The following is a 25,309-nucleotide window of genomic DNA, read 5'->3' as shown; positions in this document are numbered from 1 at the left end:
TATTTCAACAATACAAATCTGGTTTAATACCTTAAAATCATATAATTCAATACATCATATTCATAAAGGAAGAAACCACATTATCCACTTAAGTGAGGCAGAAAAGGCATTTGACCCAACCAAAAACCCAGTCATGATAAAATCTCCCCACAAACTAAAAAGAAACCTCAGCTTGATAAAAGACATCTTAAAAAACAAAACAAAACAAAAAAACTTCCTGACAACTGTTATCATGCTTAATAGTAAAATAGTAAAATAGTAAAAAATAGTAATGTAGGAATGCTTTCCTCCTAAGATGAGGAGCAATGCAAGGACGTCTACTCTTAGCATTTCTAATCCACCCTGTCCTTGAGATTCTAGACAGTTGACAACATCTTAAATGTAAATGAAGAGTCATTTAATGTTAATGTATTGGAGACTCAATATGAAGGTGGCCATTCTTCCCAAATTAATCTGTAACTTCAAAGAAATCTTTATCAAAATTTCAGCAGGCTTTCTTTAAAATTTTTTTTTTAAGTTTATTCATTTTTGAGAGAGGGAGACAGGGTGTGAGCAGGGGAGGGGCAGAGAGAGAAGGGAGACACAGAATCTGAAGCAGGCTCCAGGCTCTGAGCTGTCAGCCCAGAGCCCTACGCTGGGCATGAACTCACAAACCGTGAGATCATGACCCGAGCTGAAGTCAGATGCTTAACCGACTGAGCCACCCAGGTGCCCCAAAATTTCAGCAGGCTTTTATATTTTCTTTTGTAGAAATTAACATGAAGCTCCTAAAATTTATAGGGAAATGTAAAGGGCTTAGCGTAGCCAAACAAATTTGGAAACAAAACAAAACAAAACAAAAACAATAACAGAGCAAATGCAGAGGACTTTTACTTCCTGATTTCAAAACTTAGTAAGGTTAGTTGCACCAGTCATGACAGTACAGTATTGGGGTAAGGACAGACATACAGATCAAAAGAATACAATTGAAATTTTAGAAATGAAGCCTTGTATTTACGGTCAATTGATTTTCACTAAAAGGGTCCAAAGTAATGTAATTCGATGACTAAAGGACAGTTTTTTTCAGTAATGGTTACAGGAGCATTGAATATCCATATGCAAAAAAAAAAAAAAAAAAAAAAAAAAGAGAGAGAGAGAGACAGACAGACAGAGAGACAGACAGAGAGAGACAGTGGACTTACATTTTTATCTCACATCCCACACAAAAAATGACTTTAAATGGATCACAGACTTAAGTAAAAAGAAAAACTATACAACTTTAGAAGAAAACAGGAGAAAATCTGTTATCATATTATATCATAGGACACCAAAAAGCTTTAAGAAGAAAAACTGATTAACTGGACTTCTTCAAAATTAAAAAAAAAAAAACTTGCTTTCAAAAAAAAAATCACTGAAAAAATGAAAAACGCCAACAAGGCACACACTTCAAAGACATATACGTGATAAATGACTTGTCTCCAGAATTTAAAAACACTCTCACTATTCCATAAGTAGGCAGCCTGATTGTAAAGGAGCCAAAAGATTTAAAGATACTTCACCAATGGCATATGGATGGGTAAATGGAACATAAAAACATGGTTAACATCATTAGTGGGTAGAATAATGCAAATTAAAACTTCAGCTAGAGGCCAATGTATACACACTGGACTAGATATAATTTAAAAAAAATGACAATACCAATTGTTGGGGAAGATCTGAAGAAGCAGGAACCCTGCCTTATATGTTCCACATGGGAATACAAATTACTGGAGCTGCTTTTAAAAAGTTTGAGTTTCTTAGAATTTAAGGTATATTTATAATATACCCCAGCCATTCCATTCCCTAAGCATCTAGCCACGAGAAATAAACACATAATATCCATCTAAAACCCTGCACATAAATGTTTACCCAAGCTTTATTATAGTCGCCCCAAACTGGAGGCTAACCAAACCCAGGAACAAAATATAGAAATAAAGTAATACTCTTTACTGACAGAAACAAATGCACCATTGATACATGCTATAGCATTGATAAATCCCAAGATAATTATGCAAGGTAAAAGACGCAGATTCTAAAGGCTCATACTGCAGTATTCCATTTAAATTAAACTTCTAGAAAATGCAAATGTTATAGAGAGAGGGGAGGGGCACAGAGAGAGGGGAATAGAGGATCTGAAGCAAGCTCTGTGCTGACAGCAGGCAGCCTGATTTGGGGCTCAAATTCATGAACTGCCAGATAATGACCTGGGCAGAAGTTGGACACTTTACCAACTGAGCCACCCAGGCACTTCACCAGAAATGTTCAAACACTGGATTGGAGGGTCTGTTGCACAACGTCTTATACATTTTCTAAGAATTATTGAATTATACCTATATGATGAGTGAAATTTTTAAAAATGTTCTTTTTTTAATTTTTTTTAATGTTTATTTTATTTATTTTTGACAGAGAGAGACAGAACATGAGCAGGAGAGGGCAGATAGAGAGAGAGGGAGACCCAGAATATGAAGCAGGCTCCAGGCTCCGAGCTGTCAGCACAGAGCCCGACACGGGGCTTGAACTCACGAGCTGTGAGATTGTGACCTGAGCGGAAGTCGGATGCTCAACCGACTGAACCACCCAAGTGCCCCTAAAATGTTTTTTTTTTTTTTAATGTTTATTTTTTTACAGAGACAGAGACAGAGTGTGTGCGGGGGAAAGGGGCCGAGAAAGAGGGAGACACAGAAATCAAAGCAGGCTTCAGGCTCTGAGCTGTCAGCACAGAGCCCTACGCAGGGCTTGAACTCAAAAACCTGGAGATCATGACCTGAGCCGAAGTCGGACGCTTAACCGATTGAGCCACCCAGGTGCTCCTGAGTAAATATGATAGTAAATTATGCTTCAATATAACTGTTTTAAAAATTACTGCACCTGGGTGGCTCAGTCGGTTAAGCATCAGACTCTTGGTTTCAGCTCAGGTCACGATCCCACAGTCATGGAATTGAGTCCCGTATGGGTCTCTGCACTGACAGCATGGCCTGCTTGGGATTTTCCCTCTCTGCCCCTTCCCTGTGTGTGGTCTCTCCCCCTCCCTCCCTCTCTCTCTCTCAATAAATAAATAAACAAAAAAATAAATAACACTTTAAAAAAATGACTGCACATACATTAGAGGCTCACCACTGCAATAACGGCCTCAGAGATGATGCACAGTGCCTTGCTTTAGCCAGGTATGTTCTAGATGGAAGCTTCAAAATGTTCATGTTCTTTCCACCCAGTAGTAAAAACTCTATGTGTACACGAGAAGACAAATCTAGTTTAATAAATGCAATTAAAAACCAACTCCTACATTTCCATAATCATTCAATTTTTTTTTAGAAACTATTGGATTTTATACCACACTTGAAGAATGAACAGTCTTAAAAGAAAAACGCTTTGGGATTTTTGTTGTCATTATTTTTGATTACGTGTGTAATAAAGAAGCTGAAAAAGAGCACATTTTAAAGGTAAGACATTCTTTCACTTCACTTCTCATTTATATGTCCTTTACTTATCTCCACAACAATGCCTCTTTATATTTTCTAAGCTCAGATTTTTCAAAACTCTCTGCTTTCATTTTTACTGAACCTTATTTTTTGCTTGGGAACGTTTGTACTATTCTATTAGTCAGGGTTCTCCAGAGAAACAGAGGTAATAACAGAACAGAAAGAGATTGATTATTTGAGAAACTGGATCACAGATTGTGGGGACCGAAAAAGCCCCACAGTCTACCATCTGCAAGCTTGGAGACCCAGGAAAGTCAATGGTGCGACTCAAGGCAGAATTTGAAGACCTAAAAGGGAGCTGATGGTCTAAATCCCAGCCTGGGGGCAGAGAGAGGCTGACTTCCCTCAGCTTAAGTAGGAAGGCAGGAAGCTGTGAATCCTTCTTTCCTTTGCTTTTTTGTCCTATTGATGTCCCAATGAATTGGGTGATGCCCACCCACACTGGGGATGGCCATGCACTCCACTGTCTCCAGATTCAAATGCTAATCTCTTCCAGAAATACCCTCACAGACACAGAGAAAGAATGCTGAACCAAACATCTGGGTATTCCGTGATCTGGTCAAGTTGACACATAAAATGAACCACCATAATTATCCTCTATTATGTCTGCCTTCCTTAGAGATAACAACATTAATTCTAAGAAGGACAGCCCCCCCCCCCCCCCCCCAGCCCCATATCCCCTTTCAGGATCTGGTTCTACTGCTTCTTTCTGCTAGCTCTTGACCAGTGCCCTCTTTATTGGTTTGGCCATTCCCATGCTATGCTTCTGGGTTCTCATCTGTAAAATGATGGATACATAGAAGAACCTTTGAAGTTTGAAAGAGGTAAAACACTTAAAGTACATAGCACATTCTTAGCTCTCAGTAAAGACTGACTTCCTTTGCCTTTTGAACCACTATTTATTTAAACAATCAATGTTGAAGATTGGCCATTTGTAATAAAATCCCTCCGTGGAAATAATATTACATGTGAAAATTATTAGATTTTTGTTTATGTCTCTCTATAAGGTCTAGATTAACCCATAACATCATTCTGTGGTTCTCAGTCTGGTGTCTATATATTGCCAAGTATATAAAATAGCATACAGAATATACTGAAGGACCAGAATAACTGTGACTCATATTTTAGAAGTGACTATTTTTATGCATATAAATAATCTAAGACGTTTTCAAATTTAGATAAATACAGCAAGGAGAATTAGAAATGCTCAAAACTTTTATGATAAGCCTTACATCTAAAAAAACACAGTGGGGGAGGAGTTTGGGGGGAAATGAGAGGATTACACAGCTTCTGCCCTTTGATGGATGCTTGGATAGAAAAACTAATCATTTCTCATCCAGCTTCAGGATGGGATGCACACAGTGGCACTTGAGAACCAACCTTCCTAGTGTAATATTGTGGCTATGGAGTAATTTTGCACTAGACATTAGTTACAGAGAAAGGAGTCTACACCATTCTCATTTCTACCTACTACCCTTTCAGTGGCCGTAATGCACCTTGACTTCTCTGCCTCAGTGGGTAAGGAAACCACACAGAGAGTCCTCACGCAGGAGGAAATGGGAGTTTACTGTTCTTGAATGAGGATCCTAGGCAGCAGGCAAAGGGATTGAGGCAAAGGTCTTGCAAGATTTAGAAGGGGATTCAAGTCTTCCGTAAATCAGCTTGGGAAGTAAAATCTTGGGGAAGAGGAAGGGGACGATCAAGCTGCTTAGCAGTCCCTGATAAACGGCAGTGATGGCTAAGGTCCTCAGCTATAGGAAGCCATCCACACATGAAGGATCTATAGCTTCAAGGACAGCCTGTTGACCCTCTGCCATTATAGGGTAATGGGGTAAAATAGAGGGAAAGCAATGGTAAGGAGGAAACAATAGCCACAACGCTTGATAGTGCAACGCACTGCTCTACTGGCAGCAGAAGCAGAGTCTCACAGAATGGAAATGGGTCCCTGGTCGGAGTGGCCATTCTGACTGATCATCTGTAATACGTCAGGCATTCCAAAGCTGGGGACTTCCTGTCTACACACTAGGAGATTACCTGTGAGAAGACAGTAGTACGCGCGACATGTGCAAACAAACAGCAGAGAGCAAAGGTCATGAACTGGAGATCAGGAAAGCACATCTGTCTCTCAGATGTATTGTGTTTGGCCTGGCTAGCACTTTACACACAAGAGGGGATATGATATACCTATTGAGATTTCTGGATTTCGTGGAAGAAAACATCACACGATCAGGTAAAACCTATCCCCGTTTCATCAAGGTGACAATCAACTAGAATGTGCTTTTCAGTGGTCTGCAGTCTGCTCCATTCCCTACACCTCACACCCAGCTCTCGGCTCTCCTCACTCACGTATTGCAGGCCCATGGGGTTTTAAGCCCAGGCAAAGACAAAGCATACCAAGGAGGCTCCAGGACATTCGTTTGTCTATGAGAATATGGTTAGGGAGTCTTCTCACTTGGCATGTTTCTAGTCACCTATCCTAACACAGCCATTGTTAAATTAGATGTTATAACAGTGTCTGACAGAGCAGATAATAATATTTATTATAATTCCCAGGAAATACAAATAAATACTGAAAAACCTTTTTTCCCCCCATTCAGATTTTTTACTGATTGAGTCTGGCTAATTCTCACCACCCAATAATACTATTCCCGTGACCCCCCCCCCCTCCACCAACCCCCCAGAATCTCTTTTCCTAAAACTCAATCAAATCTGCACTTATCAGTGAGTCAATATGAGCCTGGGTGTACATACTAAATTCTACCAAGTATAATGTTAGTCTGATGTTACTTATTAACCTCTTTATTCATGATCTGGTAATGGAAGAGGGAGCCTGGTAAGCAAACTGGATGTCTGTGGCTCTCCTCTGGAGACTAAGATTTAAACACAAGTTACCATTTTTTTTTAAATAAAGCAGGACACCTCTAAAATGGCTTTCACAAGGAGTCAATTCTTCGTACTGTATTAAAGGAAGAAATTAAAATCCCTACATAAATATGAAATGCTGTCAGAATTGCTTGGTGCGAGCACAGCCCTGGAAGATGTGATAGTCCCAGAAGAACTTATCTTGGAGCCCGAAGCAGTCTCCACCAGGTTACCCAATCCTTTTCTTCAGCTGAAGGAGGTGGTGAACTGAAAACAGGGGATGTCACCCGAGCAAGGGCAGGGACCCATGGTGGCTCAACCAGCTGGGACCACATCTGCTGTCTGCAACCCAGCTCTCTCCCCACTTGCAGAAGACACCTACCCACATTGTCAGGTGCTTCGGGTTGCAAAACGCAGAGACGGCCACCTTGGGTGCTTCTCTTACCTCAGCATTAGTCAAGCTTTTATTTGAGCCCACTCTTCAAGGTCGCTGCCTTCCCCAGAGACATAATGGTGGCCAAGTGCAGAGAAAAGCTGTGGAAGCTATTAAAGTATAGAGGAATGGTCCCCAGGAAGAGAGGTAGGAGAATTTGGAGCGTATTGCTAAGAAGAAGGGTAAAACTTGACTGGTCTCTACAAAAGAGGATAAAGAGGTCGGTAAGTAGGCAATTAAGGTAAGGGTTAATAAGTCAAAGAACCGGGCCTTTAGAACAGTAGAGAAACTTAAAGAGAGTGTATTTAGATCCCTCCTTTGATCTACAATAAAACTGAGGCTCAGAAACAGTCACCAAGTCATCTACGGGTCATGACAGAAATGGGTCAAGACCAGAGGACTCCTTACCTCTCATCTTCTACACTTCCCCTGTAGGAGCCACTGCAAGTCATTTGCCGAAAAAGAAAAATAACAAATACAGTCCCAAGAAGACTAAGAAAATGGTCCCAATTTCCCCGTGAGTAAGTGATGAATCACTAGAAGACAAACTTCTACATTCCCCTGTCAGGCTGGATCACTAAATCATTCTCTTGCTTTGAAGCTGTGCTAAAACCTGGACCTTTCCAGCCATTTTTAAGCCAGAAACTACTGATCTATCTTGCACAAAGTTTCTCTGGCTCGTAGCACTTTGAACAAATATGCCCAAGGCCTCTCCCTTTAACAGACTTTGCTCAAACCCTGCAAAACAAAACGAAAAGCATTTTCTACCATGAGAAGATCGGGTTTATTCTGATGGTATCATATTTTTCTCTCTTTTTCTGTTTTGGCTAGTGAGAATTCCAGCTTTCCATATGCTTGGTTATACCACGTAGGCACCAGGATGGGGCAAAGTTGTCTTCTTTCTTTTTTCATTTCGCTCCCCATCTACCCCACTACAGTCTTTCTCAGTAGTGAACAGGATCTGAATGTTGTCAGCATGCTATTAAGCTTCAAACTAGAAGCAAATGACTCTTTGATTTTGTTCCAGGAAACATGGCCAATATGAAGCTAGGGACCCAGGTTTGCAATTCTGAGGTCAGATTTAATATCTCAATAGAGAGTGGAGAACTTGTCATTTTAGCTGGGCTGAACCCCCAGAGGGTACGGTGGGGGGTGGGGGCCACATGCACTTTTCCCATCTCAGGCTTGCAGTAAGCCTGCTCATCAAGCAAAAGCCTTTTACGCAGCGGGTACAATGAGTTCTTCCCCAAATTTATCTCCAGTTTGTTCAAAGAGCTCAGCAACCTATGGGCCTTCTGTTGCCTTTTTAAAAATTTTATTATTATTTTCAGTCTCTTTGTTGAGTTTGCATGTGATTTTACAAAGAAATTACAAAGTAATTTACATCAATAAAATCCTGGTATTTTCAAGATCAAAATGAACCCATCACAGAACTGATCACTGGTGGCTGATGGTGATTTCTGTCAACTCTTGGTAAATCTTTAAAATTCTTAAGGGGTTAGTAAGCAAAACAGCCTGTTAGTTATGTAAAATGAGTTAAAAATAATGGGTCTGAAGAAAGTGATTCAGTTGCTATCAACTACGCTCTCCCAGCCCCATTCCATTTGACCACCGACTTTTTTTATTTCTTTATTTCTTTATTTCTTGGGGTAAGAGTAATGGTACCAGTGTTTTACTAATTAGTTATGTCAACTGGAACATTTTTATTTTCTTAATTCTAATAAAACAATAACATTTTTGAGTTAGAAGAAATCTCTGCCTGCTGAAAGGTGATAAACCAAATTCTGCTTTCTTATTTTTAAAGGCAAGGAATGTACTTAGGTTTCAAAGTTATTTTTTTTCAGAAATGCAATAATGTTACAGAGAATTTTATCGATTTTCTGTCCACTCTGAAAATTAAATACATTTGAAAAGAATACATATTTCAGTAGGAAAATGTAACAGTAATTTATTTTCCTTCATATAACATATATGAGCTTCATATTTTCACATTGCTTATAATGGAAGGCACTTTAGTGATATATGGATTTAATGTAAAATTTCCTTTTTTTTCCCCCTGAGAAGTTGTTTAATCAGTGACGTTCTACATTTGATGGCATCTTGGTAAATAAAGACATGTGGTGATTATAATACCTTATATCATATGGCAACATAAAGCATTTTTAGTTCTGCTCTTTTGGGGATAGGGTATGTGTCCTATTTATGTGTGTACCTAAACTCTACTGAAAACTAGATGTTGGACATGTTGTCTTTCAGCTCCCACTCAAACAATTGGAATTCCCTAGATGGTAAGAGGAATCATGCCAAGGAAAACCCAGGACAGATTTCAGAGAAGGATAAACACAGAAGCAGAAAGTCAACCACTTAAGAAATGCTTCTGTACTGGAGACCAACTTTCCTCTCCAGCCCCTTCGGCGAGTCACTTAACTTTTCTGAAGCTGAGCTCTCTTCTGTAAAACCAAGACAATAAAGCAAGCCTCTGAAGACCACAAGACCACAAATCACCTCTGGTGATTTCTTTAAGCTCAAGCTCAATGGCAAAGAGGAGTTACTTAAAACATATGATTGTTAATATCGCTCCTTTTTAAACCATATTTTAAAGTCTGGCCCAATATTGATGGTTGATCAATCAACCGAGACATTCTTCTCAGTTGTCTACTAATATTGTTTCTATTGTCAAACTTCCCAGTGTGCTCAGTTTTGATCTCGAATGCCAGATACTATGAAAAAGGGACTGTTTGAAAGGAGGAAGGATAATGGTTCTTTTTAGGACTCTGCCAGTATTCATAAGAACAACAGTGGGTAAATTATTCCAAAAACAATTTGAAATAATTTAAAGAGATGACATATTGATATTGAAAACCCAATACTTCCTTCAAAAATCACATGATAGGAGTGTTTTATTGACCTGAATTAGACTACTCAATATGTGGTACTATGCCCTTGGAGGCAATAGGAAAGGAGAATCTTTTGTGTAGTATCAGTTGTTCTCAATTCTGTGCTCCCATATTTAGCTAAGTCATGATTTCTGCTTTAATCTCTGCCAAGCAGAGATTATTGCCACTCATGTTATGGCAATAACACCTGTCATGACTTAACACCTGTCAACACCGCCGTTCATCTGCAAAAAATGGGGAGTGCTGGGTGCCTATATGGCTGACATACTTCTCTAATTATCACATTTCCTATTCTATGGTAGGATTCAAATCTCTATCTTCCCCTTGAATAATCATAATGTCCATTCAAATGAAAAAGGACAAGGGCTCACATGGTATATATAGGCTCCAAGTTAAATATTTAGCATTCAGATCAAGATTTACAGAAAGGCTTAATTATCCTCTAGTATCCAGGGCATTCCTAAGTTATGCTTCTGATAAATGCTCGATACAGGTTTTTGATAGCCCACTGGTCAATAAAAGGTTTTCTAAACTTCACCCAATATAGGGACTCCTAAGCAGTGGCATATATAAAACCTGCCTAGTTAGCATCAACAGAAAATTCCTAAGGCTGGCAAATACTTTATCACTAAACCCACTTTATCCCATGTGTAGCAATTTCTAGAAAAGGCAGTGAAGTTTCCTTTGCATTTTGATCAAATTATGCTTTGACAGGAACAGGAGAGGATGTGTTAATTCTGTCGTCGAGAAGCTGGCTCAAACGCGGGAATTCACACCAGGGACTTATCAAAATAAAAACTGTGATGCAGGCTATTACCTTCCTACCACTCCATGTCCCCAGTAAATCTTTTTGTGAGTCTATTAATGCACTAAGCTGAAAAAAAAATATTTTCCTTCCTAGGCTCAGTCATGCTAACAGGGAATTCATTGTGCTGGGAATGCCTTCTTTCTTTTCCAAGAATCCCAGCAGCTGAACATAGAGCGACAATGATCTAGAAAATTATTATGTGCTGCATAAATGCTCTGCCATTAAGAACTAGCTGAAAATGCCTTACCTTCTAAAGATTTAGGTACTTCAAAACCATTCTAAAGAAGGACCAAGGACTGGGGCGCCTGGGTGGCTCAGTTGGTTGAGTGTCTGACTTCAGCTCAGGTCACCCTTCTCTCACAGCCTGTGAGTTCGAGCCCCGCATCGGGCTCTGTGCTGACAGCTCAGCGCCTGGAGCCTGCTTTGGATTCTGTGTCTCCCTCTCTCTCTGACCCTCCCCTGCTTGTGCTCTGTGTCTCTCTGTCAAAAATAAATAAACATTAAAAAAATTTAAAAAAAAAAAAAAAAAAAAAGGAGGACCAGGGACTCTCCTATCACATCGTTTCCCCTCTACGTCTACAGGATTCCTGGTGATCTCTGAGGACAGAAAGCATGGAAGAACGCAGATTTCAGCAAAGTACTTGAGACCCTGCCTTTAAAAGCATCTGATTTTCATTCTTCCTTTGGCATTTTTATAGATATGCTTCTACAAACTTGATTTTCTTTTCTTTTCTTTTCTTTTTTTAAGCTGTGAAAACAAAAATTCTCTGGCTGGAATGAACAGTCGGGAATGTGGAAATTCATACACTGTGTGCATGTGTGGTTAGTGGTGTGTGTGCCATTTGTACACATCACCGACTGGGGAAGTTAAATCATTTTTGGATACAGTTTGTGGCCAGAGTATCCAAGGTGCCCAAATCCAGGTCTTTGAAGTAACATTCTGTACAACCTGTTATTGAAGCATTTCTTGCCAACTTAAAGTAGAGGAAGTACCCATTGAAAGAGGAATATTTTCCTTTTCTTGCCATTCAAGCCACATAGGGACATTCTTTCAACTCATGTGAAAAAAAAAAAAAAAGACCTTCTAAATGTTTCTTTATTACCTTTCCAGCTGGTGAGGACATAATGACTTATGATATGAATATTTACTCTTCTTAAGTCCTCCTTTTGCCTCTCATCTCTTCTAAAGTATGATTTAATAAGCACATGTATAAATAAGAGAAGGTGACCGTGGGCAGATACAGTTAAGAGAAAAGCCCACTGCAGGAGATAAGGGGCTGGGTTAGAGATAAAAAGCTTAAAAGGTTAAGTCCACCCTCTTGTCGGGAGGACTGAGGATTCCAATCCCAAATGCAAGCAGCAGCCCTCCTAACTCTAGCATTCTACTCCCTCTCTTCTCACTTTATGGATAAAAAGAAGGTAATGGTAACTGTGGCATCCGCTCCTTCCACAGGGCTGTCTTGAAGGTTTTGCTCATTAAGCAGAGGGAAGAGGACTTTGGGAGCATAAGCAACAAAGTAATAGCCTTGGCTGACGGCAGACTCTTGCTTTGTCTCCCAGGGTTCTTGGATTTGTGGACAGTTTTTTTTTTTCTTTTTAACAGTTCGTTCTACTGGATTTATAATACGCCAAGAAACCAAAATGCACGCAGGAGTATTCTAAAAGGCCTATCAATTCCAGCTGTGGACATCAAGGACCTTGGATTTTGACCATGGAGTCCAAGGGTGCTGACCCTGTGCTCCAAGGAAAAGAACACAGAGGAGGTAGTTAGATCAGGCAGCAAGCTAGGCGGGTGTTGAAAGACACAAAGAGACCAACATTGTTATTTGCTTCCGCATCAGGTCAAAAAGGTGCTGGCTGAGAAACCTTACCCAGTCACCACCTGGGTAACTGGCTGTTTCTTAAGCAAAAAGGAAATGCTTTCTCTAAGTATCACATGTGACCGTGCTGTCAAATGACTCCCATAGGGCAGCTCCCAAACTCACCTCCTTCCTCTCACATTCCATTAGCATAATAATATGTTTGTTTTGTTTTCAACTCACCAACCCTGTAACTCCACCCCAATAAGCCATCCCTTGGGATTCAGAGAGAAAGGTGTTATCAGCTGTGAGACAGGAGCACAGCCTGGGGTCCACCTGGACACAGTTTCTTGTGCCACCTCTATCAGTGTAAGGAGAGCTCACAGCATCTGGATGCAATTTCCGATAGAGGCACCTGCTAATGAGGTGTGGGTCCATGCTTGCAAAACCCCTTTCCACACTCCTGACAATGGCCAACAGATCCCCATATCCTGAATCAGAAAGTGGAAGCCTCTGGACAACTAACCTGAGCAGTTTGCAATGGCTCCCAAAAGGAGTGGTGTTTCCAGCTTCCAAGAGCTACTCCTTTCTCCCAGCTGTACACATTTACAAATCACCACTAAAAGGATAAAGTCATCTTTCTAGAGACACCGCACCCCACTGGCAGCTTTAGGTTTCCTTGTGTTTCTATTCAGGTACCTAAGATGCCTTTTGTTTACGGATTCCTGTGGACAGTAAGACAGGCAAGGCAAACAGATGGGTGCTCTATGGTGCACAGCCAGTAGGCAGGTCTCACAGGTGGGACGGTGGCCAGATGTCTTGTGAGAAAACCTACATGGCCAAAGAGGTGAGCAGGGAAAATACAGACAGCGCTTCAGACTCACACTAGCTATTTGTTCATTAACTGAATCTCATCAAGGGTGGTGTAAGTGGAGGACGAAAAATTATCTGTGCCAGGACACCTGGGTGGTTCATTTGGTTAAGCACCTGGCTCTTTTTCGTTATTTTTTTATTATGAGAGAGAGAGAGAGAGGTGCGCATGATGAGCAGGGGAGAGATGGGGTGGTGGGGGAGGAGGGAGAGAGAGGGAGAGAGAGAGGGAGAGAGAGAGGGAGGGAAGGAGGAAGAGAGAGAGGGAGGGAAGGAGGGAGAGGCAGAGAAGGCTCTATTCTGTCAGTGTGGAGCCCAACATGGGGTTCCATCCCACAGAAAGTGAGATCATGACCTGAGCCAAAACCAAGAGTTGGACTCTCTATCAACTGAGCCACTTAGGGGTCCCAATGTCCCACCTGTTCTCAGATCCCAAGTGGGAGCCTCTGTGATGCCAGGAGAATGAATTCCGAGGGGGATGGATTTCAAGGAAGGGTGGGAAGGAGACTATCGGCGATTTATGATGTTAAGGGCCGTGCTGGACACTCTGCACTCCTTTCATTTAATTCTAACAATTCTGCGAAGTTGGCACAGTCATTCCCATTTTATGGATAAGGAATGGGAATCTAAGAGGCTAAGGAGCTCGATCAACACTAGGCTGATGGCAGATTAGTAGAATCAATAGGGTGGGAGCCTTGGCCTCAAGTTCCCAAGAATATACTTAGTTCACTAAACCAGCTCTTCTCACACTTCTGCTTGGATATCCTTCTAGAGGCAGAAGAAAGAACTTGAACCCTAGTGGTGTTGGTGGCCATGGCAGCTGGGATGGGGGTGGAACTGGCAGCTTCTAGTCTTGCAGCATATAGTTGTTCAATTCAAGTGCTCATTTGTAGAGGTCTCGTATTTTACCTTAAAACAAAGAACGGTGTTGCAACTAATCCCATGTTATATTTGTTTTGTACAAAAATAGAATTTCTCTTTCAACCTTTTAAGTATAACTGTCCAGAAAAGAAGGCATGTTTTGGGGCACCTGGGTGGCTCAGTAAGTAGAGCAACCGACTCTTGGTTTCGACTCAGGTCATGATCTCACATTTCTTGAGTTTGAACCTGGTGTCTGGCTCTGCATTGATAGTGTGGAGCCTGCTTCGGAATCTCTCTCTCCCTCGCCCTCTGCCCCTCCCCTGCTCACTCTGTCTCTCAAAATAAACAAACTTAAAAAAAGAAAGAAAGAAAAGGAGGCATGTTTAGACTACAGCCATGACAGTCTTCTGGGTACTAATGGCTGATAAGAATGAATATGCTTTGGTGGGAAGCGTGCCCAGTTTAAGAAACACCAGGCTCTCTGGTGCTGCACCCTTACTGGAGGCTACAGTACAGAGATGACCCAGACCTGAGTGCACATCAAGGACATATGTGCATTCTATAAAAGGTTGGACCAGAGGAGGCTAACTGCTAATTTTCTATGTGACTAACATAATGCAATGACAAAGGGTAAGGCTGTGAGGTCAGACAGTCCTGGTACTCACATCTGCACTCTAGCAAGTGCCAGCTGTGTGATTTGAGGCATGTTACTTAACATTTCCAAGCCTCAGTTTCCTAGTCTGTAAGAAATTGTGCAGGGGCACCTGGGTGGCTCAGTCAGTTAAGCATCTGACTTTGGCCCAGGTCATGATCTCACATTTCTTGAGTTTGAGCCCCAGGTCGGGCTCTGTGCTGACAGCTCAGAGCCTGGAGCCTGCTTTGAATTCTGTCTCCCTCTCCTTCTTTCTCTCTGCCCCTCCCCTGTTCACACCCTTGTCTCTCTCTCTCAAAAATAAATAAACATTAAAAAAAAAATTATAAAAAAAGAAGTTGTGCATGTGTTAGGATATGGAGAGGTACAGGAAGATCAGGTTCTACAGCTTGTTAGCACTTTTAAGTGGAAGATCACCCAAACCTCAGTCTTCAGCCTACTGTCTTACTGATCACCAAGGTACATGTAAGTCGGGTGGGAAGAAACTGGAATCAGTTTGTAACAAATTAAATATTTAAATAATGAATGGCTAATGTGTTTAGGAGAGACAAAATAAACCCATAAATGATTTTTAAAAATTAAAGCTCCCCTCTAAGGGGCCTTATAAGGGGTAGACAACATACAGAGAGCATGTGGCTCCAGGAGTGGCACACATCAAATATTCATAAATGAGGGGGCACCCGGGTGGCTCATTCAGTTAAGCATCTGACTCTTGGTTTCGGCTCATGTCATGATCTCACAGGGCTTGAGTTCAAGCCCCGCATTGGGCTCTGTGTTCACAGCACAGAGCTTACTTGGGATTCTCTCTCTCCCTTGCTCTCGGCCCCTCCCCCAACTCATGCTGTCTCTGTCTCTCTCTCAAAATAAATAAACTTAAAAAAATATTCATAGGGGCGCCTGGGTGGCTCAGTCGGTTGGGCGGCCGACTTCGGCTCAGGTCACGATCTCGCGGTCCGTGAGTTCGAGCCCCGCGTTGGGCTCTGTGCTGACAGCTCAGAGCCTGGAGCCTGTTTCAGATTCTGTGTCTCCCTCTCTCTCTGCCCCTCCCCTGTTCATGCTCTGTCTCTCTCTGTCTCAAAAATAAATATAAATGTAAAAAAAAAAAAAAATATTCATAAATGATGGTTACTGTTATTACCCAGGAGGCTTTGGGACCGGTGCAAATGAGCCCTCCAGCAATCTCCTTAGGCCTTCCTTCCCTGTGGACCCTCCCCTCCTGCGATGGCCCGAGGAAGAGAGGGTAATTGGAGGTCAGCCAGGGAAAAGATGATGGACTGATGTGAGCCACTTCCTCTGCAGCAAATAGAAATGTTTGGACTCCCTGTTTCCTGCCTGTGGTTTTGCACACCCTTGGAGGAATACTCATCCCCACTAATGTATTTCTTCCTCTCTCTCATTGCTCTCTAGGTACCAGGTAATGGGTATGTGGTTTTGGCTACAGCAAGAGGTGTTCACCAGGGGTATTCTCCTTAGTATTAGGTAGCAACATGTAGAACAGTTCACTTCCTCATGTTTACTGTGAATTATGAGAGCAAACGATAAAGTATGCTAAAGGAATCTGGATTTTATACAGAGAAAGAGAAGCCAATAAGAAATTACTTGCTTTGGGGCACCTGGGTGGCTCAGTCGGTTAAGCGTCCGACTTTGGCTCAGGTCACCATCTCGCGGTCCATGAGTTCAAGCCCCGCTTTGGGCTCTGCGCTGACGGCTCAGAGCCTGAAGCCTGTTTCAGATTCTGTGTCTCCCTCTCTCTCTGACCCTCCCCCGTTCATGCTGTCTCTCCCTGTCTCAAAAATAAATAAACATTAAAAAAAAATTAAAAAAAAAAAAAAAAGAAAGTACTTGCTTTTAAAAAATGAATCAAACGTTATAACCACGTTTCTAGGCTAACCAGTCATTTCAATGCATGGAAGTTTAGAATCAGGAAGAGCCTGTCTTCTAGTGTTAACAGAGCCAAAATCCACCAATTGTATCTGATGCTACTCCCAATCTGTGTCATATCACTAGCCATGATGACGAGCAGTCCTCCTGCCCTGGGCTGTAACAGAACATTCCCCCAGTGTATTCGCACCTCCTTGTCTTCTTCATCGATAACATGATTCTTGTTATCAAAAAACATTCATTTTGCTTTTTGCTTGAAGGAACACCAAAATAGGCAAAATGTGTGAACAGCCAAATCCCTGGTCCAAATGAATTTACAACATTTAAAGATAGCAGCAAGAGGTGGGCAATGCCGAATAAAGCATAGTTCAAATAAGCAATGTCAGAATGACTTCTCAGGAGCCGTTCATAAGATAATCAGAGCCTCAGTGGGAAAACAGGTGAGCCGGTGAGTTCTGTCTTCACTGACCAGTTTGATTCACATAACTGGCATTTATGTGAAAAGCAAAAGGGGCCAAAAAAAAAAAAAAATCCCTTTCTGATGGAAATTCATAAAGAGCATTAGAGGAGTGACAGAAATGTTAGTGAGTGGAGCTCCTTATCTTGAATAATGGAGTATTTCCTCTTGGTGGAAATTAGCTAGCTGTTCTGCCAAGACAACCTGAGGGAGTAATTGGGAGGTTTTTACGTGTTATGTAAGCAAGTTTATTTTGGGAGCTTGGGGTACGGTGTGCTGCTTGCTGCCTTTAACCACATCTGCTCTCTTCCCATAATGACCCCTTCACTCCTGGGCTGTGTGGAACATGGCCTACGTTAGCCATGGGTCATTAGGAGGTGGTGAAGCTCCAAAATTATCAAGCTGCTCTGATGATCATGATGTTGAACCCTGCTCAGAAATGAATGTATTGATTCGGAAATTTCAAGACACTACTAGTTAAGCCCATCTATTGTCTCTGGATCCCCATTCTCAAATGTATCTGAAGGGACCTAAATTTACTCAGCTTTTGCTCTGAGTCAAAGTCTCTTTTTTACTTTATTCAGTTCAAGTAAGCATTGCCCAACATTTCTTAATGAATGCATAATGCAAATTCTGTATGCTTCCAACTTAAAAGCCTAAATTTGTAATGATGGCTTTGTGTTTGGGAAGCTCACACATCGCCTTGAATTTTCTCAGCTCTTCTTGGACATACTTCACTCTTCTTCCTGTAGCTCTGCTGCCTACGTCTTTCTAAGTATGTCCCTTCCATCTTCATAAAGCTGGTGCTTGTCTGTTCTCAGTTCTCCTCTTTTAATTGGCCTCACAGTCATTCAAGTGTAATTTTCAAAAATGTAAGAATCACGATTCTCAGGCATACATTAAAACAAACACCTCACAATCCCTCTACTTAACTCGTCAATTAATTAATGGAGGACTTGAAAGATGTTCACCCCAGCCCAAAGAGCACTCAAAAGGTTACCTATTTCAAATAAACAAATATTAATTAGGGCAGTACTTAGGAATTAGATACAATAATGGTTAATGTGCAACAGGTCTGTAAACCTGTGTCACACCAGGGGCCTGTTCACTCCAGGCAGTGAAAAAAATCTCCAGGTTATCCTCTGTCTCTAGAGAACTGTCTGTCATAAAAAATTATAAAAAGTGAATCTTAGCATGTTACTCAAAGTCCATTCAGTAATACCTTTCCAAATATTGAGTAATTTTTTAAGGTACTATCTAGACTCTCTCACAGTACAAAAAACCTTGCAAAACAACAAAAACCAAAACAAACAAACAAACCCAAAAACAGTCATACTGGATTTTTCATCTTTAGTCACCTCTTCTCTGACTCTCTCATCCATTTTCATAGCCCGAGTACTAGAAAAAGCTGCCCACTTTGATGGACTTCACTATTTTCACCTCCCATTTCTCTTCAACCCATCTCAGTATTTTTTTCATCTTTTGTTCTGCTTACTCGTGACCATTTGTTTCTAGATCCAAGTATTTTTTTTTAACCCTTATCCAACCTTTCAGCAGCTTTTGAACTTTTCACAACACACTCTTGGATACATTTTCTTCTTTGGGCTCCTGAGACCTAGTACTCTCTGGACTTTTCCTCCTACTTCTTGAGACCCTTCTTCTCTCTGCCTCCTTTGCAGGCTCAGTTCTCTACTAATATGCCATTCTACACTGGAAGTTCTCTGGGTGGAGTACTAGTCACTCCTCGATTTTTCAATACTAATTTCTTCTTAGATTCCATCCAGGTTAATAAACTCAAATTGTCCCCATTTGCGAATTAAATACAAATTGGTAGATCCAGGCTAGATACTTCAGCTCATATATCCTCTGTCTACTTGACATCCTTTCTTCAATTCCCAGAGACTTATCAAGCTCATTAGGTATGAACCTGGACTTATGAAATCCACCCCAACACTCCACATGAAAGCTCTTCTTCTTCCAGAGTAATGTATCTCAGTGAATGTCACAAGCAACCAGTCATTTATGCAAGCAATGACCCAGGAAGCAATATGGACAGATCCCTTTGGTCAATTCCTGTCCCCTTCAGACCCAGGGGAGATGTCTACCTCCCGGCAGAGAAGCTCTCCCAAGTTCAATCAATGCCTTTTAGAATTTATAATAATCCATCAAAAAATTGTCCAATTACTAAATTCCAGTTAAGCCTAAGAATGGGCCAAATAAATGAAATTTTACTGATATAACTTCGAATATACATCCCAATTCCAGAAGGATGCATATGGGAGTCGGAGTTCCAAGGAGGAAGCAAGTATGTTGGTCCAAAGAAAAGTTAGAGATGTGTCTAGAGGGTAGACACATTGTTGGCTGGGTTCAGTTTGTGCTACTTCTAGCACAGAAAAAAGAGATCAGGATCATGTTCTAAAAAGAGCTGAAGCAAACTTGGAGAGTTTCTTCATTTTTCCTTATTTTTTTAAATGACATTTACTTTTTTATTATGATTGCAAAAATAAATATTCATTATTAACACTCTTGAAATGACTGAAAAATAAACAATGCAAACCGGTCTTAAACCCAACACCCAAATGAAACCATTGTTAACATTTTTTTACCTGTTATTTAAAAAAATTTTTTTTAACATTTATTTGTTTTTGAGACAGAGAGACAGAGAATGAACAGGGGAGGGTCAGAGAGAGAGGGAGACACAGACTCTGAAACAGGCTCCAGGCTCTGAGCTGTCAGCACAGAGCTCAATGCGGGGTTTGAACCATTGGACCGCGAGATCATGACTTGAGCCGAGGTCGGACATTTAACCGACTGAGCCACCAAGCACCCCGATTTTAAATACTGCTCTATACTTACATACAATGACATTTAACTACTGTGCATTTATGTATTTTATTAAAAGTAGGTCCAAACTGTATATAATGCTGGAAAAGAAATTTCAGTTTCAAAGAGAGAATATCCTAGTTTTTAGAACTAGTTCATTGTTTAGAGATTTACCTTTTAAAGTTGAGATTTCAATGCCAATTTATACATACCAGACTATCACCTTTAAATGTTTTCTTTTCTGCTTAGCAATCATTTGCTTTCCAGTGTCACTGGGTTCCAGTCAAGAACCACACTTAACACCTACAACATTGGTTATGATGATAAAGTCCTGCTCAGAAGGAGTTTACCGTCAAAGAGCTGAATATTCACAAGGGAACTGAAGGTGGCCTTGAGACACAACAGCCACATGCTAATAATAAAACATATTGTCTTATTTTATGTATTCTTTCCCCTCAACCATTTACTTTTTTTTATTTTGTGGTGGAGGCAGAAGATGAGATCACAGTGGAAGGAATGGTCAAGGAGACAGGCAGTATGGGCACTAAGGTTTAGATGAACCTCCATCAAGAGAAGCATTTTCTACCCTGTTATGAAATTCCATTACATGAATGGGTAGCATTACACAACATGAGATGATCATCATTATGATGTAGTGAAAACTTGGTTTCCAAATGAGAAAGCCTGAGCCTAAGGAAGAACACCGTCATCTAGTATTTTATTTTCACCTGTTCTCTCTTGTATTGTCTCTCCGACTCCTAATAGAAATAACAGCTCCTTTTAAATATAGTTTAAGATCATTTAAAAATAACAGAATACATATATCTCCCAGAATTACTTGATGAAAAACTGATTTATATATTTATTTCTGCCTAATTGGGAAAATGCATTAGAAAGAAGCCCCTTACACTTAAGGATTACCGGTATTGTTATATATTATTATAATAAGGATTATATGGATTGCCAGTACTTCAAGATTTCTACTTCCAGTTCCCTGTTATTAATGAACCCGTGTTCATATACAAAAAGGCGGCACAGTGTATGAGTATCAAATTGAGTATTTGTAAATCCTCTGCAAGGAACCATGTGTTAAACAGGAGCCGATTTCTTGAAAGCGGAAAAACCACCCATACCCGGTAGGCTGAGGAGGAGAAAGTGAATGCTTGAGTCATTGTCATTGTGGCTAGGGAGCCAGCCACGTGCCCAGAGCCTCACTTTACACCTAACCTGAGTGTCCAGGATAAGCCCATTTTGCCTCTGACAAATGTGGCAGAGACTGGCTAAGTATTCATCAAACCTTTCTCCAGGGCACACGGCTAGACTCAATTTCCTAGTCTTCCTTGCAACAAGGTGTGATCCTGTGACCGAATTCTTGCCAACAGACCATGTGTGGATAGAGGTGCCGCAGACCTTGTTCAGGGCTGGCCCCAGGACTCTGCCATTCTGGTTCTCGCTCTTCCCCTTTTGGCTGCATGGGAGCAAAGTATTCTGAACTTGTGCGGATTAGAGGGGCCACAGGAGGAAAGGAGAATGGGTCCCCGAATCACTTCCAGAAAAGAAGTGATTTCATCAGCCAGAAAAGAACCTCAATTTTCTTAAGCTACTAAGATGTTGGGGGCTTAGCGGCTAGGGTTACTTCAACTTAATACAATTATCAAAGTAATATATGTGCTTTTCCAGTACCCGGTTGGTTCAGCATTATCTGCCATAAAGTAACACAGGGTCATTCCTGATAGGGCCCTCCCTTCTCGTCCATCTTTAATTTTACCTCTTCTCCCACTTTGTCTTCCTCTTCTCTAGACAAGTATTTATTGTTCCCTCAACTCAGTATGTATGTAAATTCCCTTTCTTTGTGAATTCCTTTGCCTCTGCCTGGGGTACCTTTCCTCAGGGTATCCATTCTGAATGGAAAATATGTTTTCCTTCATCTGTAAGGCCACTCAACTATCTTCACCTTCCTTCTTTGCCGCTCACTTCATCCATCCATTTATCCACCTAACTCTTCATTCATGCAAGCATGTACAGAGCACGACAATGTGTCAAGCCCTCAAAAGTGGGTACTTAAAGGTGAATGATGTCCTCTCTCTCCATAGGGAACTCAGGGTTCAGTCTGAGAGACCTCTGAGCAGATACCTACAGCAGAACATATAGACTAAACTCTAGAGAAGTTCTGGGTACCCTAAGAGCAAGAAGAGGCCTTAATGTATGTTTCTCCCTTCCCAGAACATGCTCTCCTGGCTCCGTGCATGACTGTTCCCTCCTCTATCTCCAACCTCAGGTGTCCTCTCAGAACCTCAGGCTTATTTTCACCATACCAATGATCATAAACTGTCTCTATTTTACTCATTGGCACGTTTGTTTGCTTTCCTGCCCATCTCACTCATTAGGAGCTAAGAACCCTGGGGACAGGATGCAACCTTTCTTTTCACCACTGTCCCTCTGGATCTAGCACAGTGACTGGTACACTGAAGGTGTTCAATAAATGCTTGTTGAGTGAATGAATGAATGGATACGTACAACCAACTTGCCTGCGAATAGGCTATTAGGAAGATTTTCTTGAAGGAGTCGATGCCTGATACAAATTGTAAAGGATAAGTAGCAATTTCCTGGAAAACACAAAAAGGGGAATTCCAGGTAGATGGGAAAGGATTAAAAAGAGAAAACACGGCCAATGTTTGTGGATGCCAGTGTCATGTCAGTGTCGCTAGAGCAAAAGTGGTTATAAGAGCGGTGGAAAAGGCTGAAAAATAAACAGTAGGCAAATCACTGCTTCCTCTTCATTCACCCAACAAGCACTTTCTCTGAATTCTGGAAGTGTTTCACACATAAAACTTATGACACCATATCGCTATGATATTTTTAAACATCTCCGTGGGCTTGAAGGGCAGAAACTGATTCTTACCTTATGTCTTCAGCTCCCAATTTTATCATTGATGTAGATTGTAGGCAATTGAGAACGAAGAGGATTAATTCACAGTATTTTTGGCTGTTCTTAGAACAAAGACAGAGGACACCTAACCCAGAGTCAAAATGTATGCTGACAAAATGGTAGTGTAGAGGAGAAGAAGGGACGATGACGTCCCTTCCCTCTCACAAGGTCAGTGTACAACATAGTTTGGTATCTTTTCTTCCCACAAAGCAAGGTAACAAAACTAAAGTTGATAAAATCTGAAATCTAGAACAGACTTAATTGGAGCACCAGCAGATGCTTACACAAATGTGATGTGTGCAGTGATAAGTTAAAAGACATTACGGTTCAAGAAAACACCCTTACACTGAGTGGAGGAATAGCATAGAAGCAGCCTGAGAGGGGCTCATGTTTGCTTTCAAGGAAAGTAGAAACAAATGCACTTACTGAAAGCTGAGTCTTTAGGACAAAGACAAAAAGGAAGCTGCCCCTGTAATAGACATCTTGAAACTAACAAATACCTCACACCTGTAACCATGTTTTTCCCCCTCCTTTGATTATACAAAATACAATTGTGTGGCCAGTGTAAAACGCGAAGATGAAAAAGAAATTATAGAAAAGCCCACTAACCAGCAAGAAACAGTTAATTTGTGTGTGTGTGTGTATGTGTGTCCTTCCAGATAGTTTTAAACACACACACGTACAGTGAACACACACAAGTAGTTTACAATGGGATTCAAATTATACATGTGGTTTATAATCCGCTTTTCTACCTTAATATTTCAGATACCTTTTATACTAATGCTTTCATATATTTATTTTAAAATTTTGCATAGGATACAGTCCAGCGTATGAATATTCCATGATGTATTTAAATGTTAATCAACAAATTTTTATTGGCTCTAACTCTATGTCAGCAGCTGTTCTAGATTATCAAATGCACCAGGAGATAAAAGAGAATACTTGCAATCAAATTATTTACCTTTAAGTTCAAGTAAGATAAATAAGATAAATTCAGGTATTGGTGAATACTACAGAGAAGAAAAAAGACAGTAATGTACTAAAGAGTGACGAAGGTTAGCTTGATTTCCAGGGATGAGGTAAACGAGTCTGAAAATAACCTCTTTTTATAACCTCAACACACATACACAGTTTAGAAAGAGTACAGATTTTTCCCCCTTTGGGGCACGCAAAGCCAAACTAGCAAGGCCATAAGGAAAACCCCTAGACACAAAATATAAAAAGCAAACAATTATTTAGAGTAAGACCAGCACTGAATCTCCCTGAGGCCGGCTACCAATATGGCGTTTCAATGGCTTCACCAGGTAGAGGAGACAAAGACTGAGGAGCCTGTAGGAGGAGCAGCCAGGGAACTGAAAAGCGGCACAAACTCAGGGCCACTGAAGTACTACCAACTCACTGAAAGTATGGGATAGGAAATATTCCACCTACCTTCTGAAGGAGGTGACGAAAGAACTTCTGTCTTGGCTTTAAATCCAGAAGGAAGCAGAAAATGGTCTCTCCCGAGAATTCATCACCATAGCTCTGCCCTTGTGTGGATTTGAGCTTTAAATGTGTACCACCTGCATGAGCTGGGAAACCCTAAACCGAGAAATTAACCCAGGACGGTCAGTGCCCTGGGCACCAGGCCAAAACCAGAGAAAAATCCTCTGCTCAGTCTGAATTGAGGCCCTCCTGAATTCCAGCAGATTTAGGTTGCTCAAATAGCTCAGATATATTGAAAGACATATGAGAAACATCAGGAGAGGAAGATATGTGAAATCCAAGGGACATTTACAGCTGTAAAGGCTTGTCAAAGAAATGGAAAAACACTAGTAGAGATCTGTGCATCCAACTTAAGCCTCAGGAAAAAGGAAAGAAGGAAAAAAAGGAATGAAATCAACCAGAGAAATAGAAAACAAAGATTATACCAGATAATGGGGTTTTTAAGGACTAATTACAGGGACAAATTATGCAAGGATGATCAATAAAAAAGAAGAGAAGTTGTTAAAGAAAAAGTCAGAAGTGAAAGGGCTAGAATACTGATAGTTAGAAGCTAAAAATGTTAATATAACCAGTGAATTTGTGTATGCCAATACATTTGACAACTTAGGAAAATGAATAATTATCTTCAAAGCCAAAGCTGAAAACTATTTATAGACTAGGGACCTGAATAGATCTCTGATCATTCCAAAAACTGGATGAGTACTTACAAATCTACCCACCAAACAAACAATACCCACATGCTTGGGGGCTCCCTCCTCTAGGACCAAGCCTCTGTGAGGTGTTTTAGTGGAAATTCCAGTGGTGAGGAGTGAGCTATGCAAAAATCTGGAAAATAACATCCAAATGTAAGGAATATCAAGTGCAAAGTGTCTAAGAGAGAGCGAGAGAGAGAGAGAGAAAATGAAAAGGCAGAAATAAACTAAAAGGGGTCATACTTGTAAACCTCTGTAACTTACTAAATTCTACTGTGCCAGTGACAGAGCTCAGAGCTTTATGCACATGATTTCCAGTCCTCAAACATTCCCATTTTATAGAAAAGGCAAAGGAGGTTCGCT

This window comes from Panthera leo, chromosome A1, assembly GCF_018350215.1.
Source record: "Panthera leo isolate Ple1 chromosome A1, P.leo_Ple1_pat1.1, whole genome shotgun sequence".
NCBI lineage: Eukaryota > Metazoa > Chordata > Mammalia > Carnivora > Felidae > Panthera > Panthera leo.
The sequence above is the reverse complement of the archived record's forward strand: the minus strand, read 5'-3'. Positions refer to the sequence as shown.